The sequence below is a fragment of the Rhinopithecus bieti genome, unplaced genomic scaffold (genome assembly GCF_001698545.2).
Source record: "Rhinopithecus bieti isolate Rb0 unplaced genomic scaffold, ASM169854v2 scaffold_19910, whole genome shotgun sequence".
Classification (NCBI taxonomy): domain Eukaryota; kingdom Metazoa; phylum Chordata; class Mammalia; order Primates; family Cercopithecidae; genus Rhinopithecus; species Rhinopithecus bieti.
Window position 1 is genome coordinate 830,017 of NW_016809886.1, and position 7,006 is coordinate 837,022.

Here is a 7,006-nt window from a genome sequence, read left to right on the forward strand (position 1 = left end):
CTGTACCTTGGCCTCTTTTAGTCACAGCTTGAGCAGATGGGATGCAGGGCACCAAGTACCTAGAATGCACATAGCACAGGGACCCTGGGCCCAGCCCACAAAACTACATTTTTCTCCTAGGCCTCTGGGCCTGTGATGGGAGTTGCTGTTCTGAAGACCTCTGACATGCCCTGGAGACATTTCCTCCATTGTCTAACGGAATAACATTCAGCTCCTTGTTACTTATGCAAATTTCTGCAGCTAGTTTGAATTTCTCCTCAGAAAATGGCATTTCTTTTTCTATTGCATTGCCAGGCTGCAAATTTTCCAAACTTTTATGCTTTGCTTCCCTTATAAACCTGAATGCCTTTAACACTTTGCTGCTTAGAAATTTCTTCCACCAGATACCTAGAATCATCTCTCTAAGTTCAAAGTTGCAAATATCTCTAGAGCAGAGACAAAGTGCCACCAGTCTGCTAAAACATAACAAGGTTACCTTTGCTCCACTTTCCCACAAGTTCCTCATTTCCATCTGAGATCACCTTAGCCTGGATTTTATTGTCCATATTTCTATCAGCAATTTGGTCTAAGCCATTCAATAAGTTCCTAGGAAGTTCCAAACTTTCCTACAGTTGTGTATCTTCTTCTGAGCCCTCCAAGTTGTTCCAACCTCTGCCTGTTATCCAGTTCCAATGTCGCTTCCATATTTTCAGGTGTCTTTTCAGCAGCACCCTGCTCCGAGTACCAATTTACTGTATTAGTCCGTTTTCATATTGATGATAAAGATATACTTGAGACTCAACAATTTACAAAAGAAAGAGGTTTCATTAGACTTACAGTTCTATATGGCTAAGGAGGCTTCACAATCATGGCAGAAGACAAGAAGGAGCAAGTCACGTCTTACGTGGATGGCAGCAGGCAAAAAGAGAGTTTGTGCAAGGAAACTCCCTTTTTTTTAAAAAAACCGTCAGATCTCATGAGATTCATTCACAATCATGAGAACAGGGCACGAAAGACCCACCCCCATAATTCAATCACCTCCCCCCAGGTCCCTCCCACAACATGTGGGAATTCAAGATGAGATTTTGGTGGGGACAGAGCCAGACTGTAGCAGATGGGAACTTCATATGCTTTTTAGATATTAGGTTTCCCCATTTGCAGATTTATACATCTACCTTTTTTGCGTGTATTATATTCTTTCCTCTGTTTACTCCAAGGGGTCTATTACATTCCATATACCATTTTTATTGTTGGTTATCTAACAAATGTATTTTTTACTTACCTTTGTACTTTTACTACAGCAGCTTTTGTTAACCTTTAATTTTTTCACTATGATACAGCTAATTTTTCTTTCGGTTTTTGATTTGCTATTTCTGTTACTGGGTTAAGGAACAAGTTTTATGTACTATAGTCTCAACCTACATAATCAATGTTTTATATGTTATAAAGTAAGCTAGCATTTTGCCCTCTTTATGGTGAACCAATTTAACCAAATTAATAATTTCTCTGTTAGTGACATTAATATAAGTATATGCTATGTTTCTATTTATACAATAATATGTTTTTGGACTCCCTATTTGTTTCTTTCTTCTGTTGATGTGTTTCTACATGGAAAACAATATAGCTTAAACTAACACAGCTTTGTTACATCTTGGGATTTGGTCGGGTGCAATGCCTCATTATGCTTTCTTTTTCCAACATGCTTTATCTACCTGTGTCCCACTATTTTTTTATACAAACTTTGGAATTATAGATCAATTCTGTAAAAATACCCAATAATATTGTATACAAAATGCATTACAGAATATTAGAAAATTGCAGAATTTTACAAAATTTTTAAAATGACATTTGTAAAATGCTAAGTGTTCCAAAGCATTTTACCAGTTTGTACTCTCACTACTAATTGTTCCAAATCTTTGACAACATTTAGAATTTTCAGTCTTTCATTTTAGCCATTTTGATAAGTGCCTACTGGAATTTTGTTTTTGTTTAGATAGCATTTTCCTAAATGCTAAATTTCCTAAATCTAAAATGTTTGTTTGGCAGGTGTGGTGGCTCACGCCTGTAATCCCAACACTTTGGGAGGCCGAGGCAGGCATATCACCTGAGGTCAGGAGTTCAAGACCAGCCTGGCCAACATGGTGAAACCGCGTCTCTATTAAAGATGCAAAAATTAGCTGAATGTGGTGGTGCATGCATGTAATCCCTGCTACGTGGGAGGCTGAGGCAGGAGAATCACTTGAACCCAGGAGGTGGAGGTGGCAGTGAGCTGAGATCACACCACTGCACTCCAGCCTGGGTGACAAAAAAAAAAACTCTGTCTCAAAAAAAAAAAAAAGTTTGTTTGCATCCCTCCCTTTCTCGATTATTATTACAAAATGAACTATTCATAGTTATAGCCTGGTAGTAATTCATTTCCGCTGCACCACAGATTTCTTACTTTCTACCTGGGAATTTCCTGCTGCTTCTGCGTGGGTAGCTTGCAGGTAGGTCTTCAGACATGATGGCTCTCACACACACCTGGAATTGCATAGGGCTAACACCTCCATGATAGCTCTTGAGCAGTAGCTGAAAAGACCCAGCAGTTTTTTACTAAGTCTTCAATACCTTAAATAAAAAATTCTGAGGCGTATTTTACACAATTCCTAATATCATTCCACTGTGATAACCAGCACAAATAAGTAATTTCAAATTGACATTCTTTTCCTTTTTGTTGGAATCAACTCAGTGCCTCTACTTCAATTCTCTGGATATCTTCCCAGAACAATTTACCTATATATGATCAATTGTCTAAGAATTATCTTGTTAAGGTAAGTGAAGCTATGATATGACTTAATTTTTAAGTTGATACTAATCAATATTGTAAAATCATCTGTCATTTTTTCTAAATACATCATTTCTGTCTCATCTCTCTCCTCTCTGCTTGTGTATTATGTCATATACAATAGTCTATTTTACACTTTTCTGTATGTAAACTTGTGTCTTACTTTGTCTCTCTGTTTCATTTTGATCTTTTTTTCTGAACTACTTTGTATTTCACTATCTCAACAGCTATTACTAGTGTGCTGCTTAATTTATTTAATAGATTGTTATCAATTGTTGTAACTTTCTTTCCTAGATTTTCCTATGATTATTTTTCTAATTTTCAGTTTCCTACTAAACATATCAATCTTGTCATATTTTTTTGTGTGCATATAAGCATAATTATTTAAATTCAATTTCTATAATTTTTTAGATCTCCTTTAGATCACTTTTAATTATTCATTGTTTTTCTGTTTCTTAACATGTTGTCTTCTCAAATACTAAATTATTTTAATTAAGTTCTGAATATTATATATAAGACCTATAATACATATATGAAAATTTGAAGATAATTTAAGACACAGTTTGATATTTTTGTCCTTCAGAGAGATTTCCCTTTGTGACTGGCAGATGACTTGGGAGCTATTCAATTAGGTAGCCTTATTCTTAAAAGAAATTGAGATCATTCAAGCTGGTTTTCAATCTTTTCAGAGATTTATTAATGAATTTTTATCCTTCTGTCTTTGATATAGGTATCAACATTTTTTTAACCAAAGTTAAGAGATTTTACCCTTCGTCTGTCAAAACTAGACTCTGATTTTTGACCCATGTGCTTACTGACTTTATAGAAAGCTCTGCTTAGCTTCTTTTTTATCCATCATTTCTGGAATCAGCAATTAGTTAAAATGTTAAAATGACCTCAAATAACAAATTCAAGTCTTGGGTTTTCTTCTTTTTATGTCTTACCCCAAACTCTTCCACAGTCTTTTGTTGTTTTCAATGACTAACATATCTATTTCCGTATTTTTTTCTAGCTTTTCTCAGATAAAAAGTTGATTCAAATTAAATGTTGACCATCAATAGCTACTGAGATTTTGAATTGAGAGAAAGCTTGATCTTACAAATATTAAACAGTATAGATCTGACTGCCACATTAAGAGTAGATTCTATATGGCAAGAACAGAAAAGCATAGAAATTTAGGAAGCTTTTGCAATACTATAGAAAATATTCTATATAATATAGAAAACAAATATTTTCTACACAAGGATGAATTAAAGGATGCTAAAAAGTTTCTCAATTACAGGCATATTTAGAATTTATAGTAAAAGTGTTTGCTTAAGTGCTTAGACATGAGTTATAAGAGAAAGGAACAACTCCATTGGTAACTTTTGGCATGAGGAATTGGAAGAAAAATGGAGCAAGTTTTAGGACAAACAGTCTTGGAGAAAAAAAAGATCTGTTTACTCTGGTTTTGAACATGTTAAGACTGAGATATTTATTAGAACACCAAAGTGAGGATGTAAACTAGACAATTGAATAAGAATTTGCACTTTAGAAGAGAGGCCCTTTCTTAATATAATCTAGGGAGCTATCAGTGGACAAATGATACTTCGTTGGGTCACTCTATAAAGTCATTAAGAAAGTATGTTAGTCTGAGTTCTCTAGAGAAACATAACCAATAGAATATCAGTAGGTATGCAGATAAGTAGATAGATAGGTATATAGACAGATAGTCTAAGTAATTGTCTCACATGGATGAGAATTTCCAAGATCTGTATTTGGAAAACTGGATACCCTGTAGAGACCTGTAGAGAGGTAGTTCCAGTACGAGTCAAAAGGCCTGAGAGCCAGGGGAGACAACAATGTAAATTGCAGTCTGAATCTGAGTCAAAAGCGGAGGACTGATGTTCCAGCACAAAGAGACACAGAGTAATTTCTTCCCTACTCATCCACTTGATTTCATGCAGTCCTTCAACTAAATTCTCTGGTGAACCCAGACTGGATGAGGTCTACACACTTTAAACAGGGCTATCTGTTTTATTCAGTCTACCCAAACACATGTTAAACTGATACAGAAACTCTCACAGACACACCTAGAATAATGTTTAACCAAGTTTCTGAGCACCCCATAGTTCAGTCACATTGCCACATGAAATTAACTATCACATGAAGTGAAGATACATTTTTCAAAATGTTCATAGATTTAGTCCTTCAGTTGGCACTGTTAACAGTTCAAGCAAATTAAAAAAAAAAATAAATTGGAAAACATATTTGAGGCTGGGCGCACTGGCTCAGGCCTCTAATTCCAGCACTTTGGGAGGTTGAGGCAGGTGGATAACCTGAGGTCAGGGTTCAAGACCAGCCTGGCTAAATGGCAAAACCCCATCTCTACTAAAAATACAAAAATTAGCTGGGTGTGATGGCAGGCGCCTTTAATCCCAACTACTCAGGAGGCTGAGGCAGGAGAATCGCTTGAACCCAGGAGGTGGAGGTTGCAGTGAGCTGAGATCACTGCACTACAGCCTGGACGACGAGTGAAATTCTGTCTCAAAAATAAAAACAAACAAAAAAACCCTCATATTTGAATCAATGTGTAGTGAGGCCTAACCAGGAGGATATGATGTCCTGAAAGGTAAATAAAGAAATTTCAAAAAGGAGAATGTGATCAAGTGTATCAAATGCTACTGATAATTTGAGATAAGAGCAAATATTGACCATCAGATTTTTCGATATGAATGTCCTTGTTAATTCTAACATTTGTTTTGATATAAATAATGTAGTTTTAAAAAGTCTTTTTTTTTTTGCTTTGTCTTTCCTTTGAAGGTGATATAAATAGCAGCATGATTCAGGAAATTGCTTTTATTACTCTATAAAAGAGAAAGCAAGGTCATCAACTGTGAGGAGAGTAGAGAATGTGTAAAGAGGTAGAGGGAAGTATGGTGCCACAGTCTAGGAAAGGAGGAGACTGGCTCAAACAGAAGAAATACAGTGTGATGACCTGTCGACATTAAAGGCTCACTTGAGAATACTGATCATGAAATTAAAATAAGGCAAGTCAGCACAGAAGCCTATTCTCCAGTGTTATTCAGATGTATGTAGACAGACGTGGAATAGGCTGAGAGCTGGCTTTCCCTAGGATTGCAGTTTACCACTATTAAAGAAGAACAAAACAGTTGAAGGGATATGTATAGGAGCGTTATTCGTGAAAGATAAGGAAATTTAAGGTGGATAGAAAGAAATGTGAGAAAATATCATTAATCAGTAACATATTATAATGTTTAAATTATATGAACATATTATTGCATCTGCATATATAGTTATATACGCACATTTATCCTCTCTTTGGTTGTTCATTGTAAAACACATTGCTTCCTGTTTTAATTTTAAAACAATATGACTTAAAATAGTTATTTTAATCAACATGTTTTGTTTTTTAATTTTATTTATTTTGCAGCTTAATTTTCTGAAACAGTCTAGTAAGCATTGAGTTTGAGAAAAGAAGAGAAAGACAAGAAAAGAGAGAGTGTTGCCTTTATTTTCTACAAGGATTGCAAGAAAGAAGATAGGTGAATTTCTAGAATATAACATCAAGATATTGTGATTATGTTTTATAATCAGTCCAGGGTGTCTTGGAAGAATAAAACAGCTTTGCACTGGATTTTGTAGCTCTCAGAGATTATAATAAGCTGCCTGTAAATCTTTTGGCATTTGCAAACCTAGCCTAATAGTACTAACGTTTCTTCAGGCAAGAGATGTGATTATTTTTTCCCCCTTTTTAGCACTCTCCAACCTGTAGTTCTGTCAATTTGCTTTAGTTCACATTAATTATCTGAATAATAGGAGTGTGTCACTTTATAATCTGCCGTCACTGTAGTGTTCATCAATAAAGCCCTCTTCAAGTCTCCAGTAAGTTTTTAAAGCTATCAGAGTATTTAAAGTCAATAATTATTCATATTTACAGAGCATGTAAGTCAGCAATTTCAGGAAGAACAAATAGTATATGGCAATGTCTAAACAGTAAAGATATTCAGTATATTAACTTCCATAATGTTAAATGACAAATCTATTCAGTTTGAAGCTTTCATTTATTCTAGATGCCATAAATCATGCTTGTCTAACTCGCAGCCCGCTGGCTCCATGTGGTCCAGATGGCTTTGAATGCAGCCCAACACAAATTCATAAACTTTCTTAAAACGTTATGAGATTTTTTTTTTTTTTTTTTTT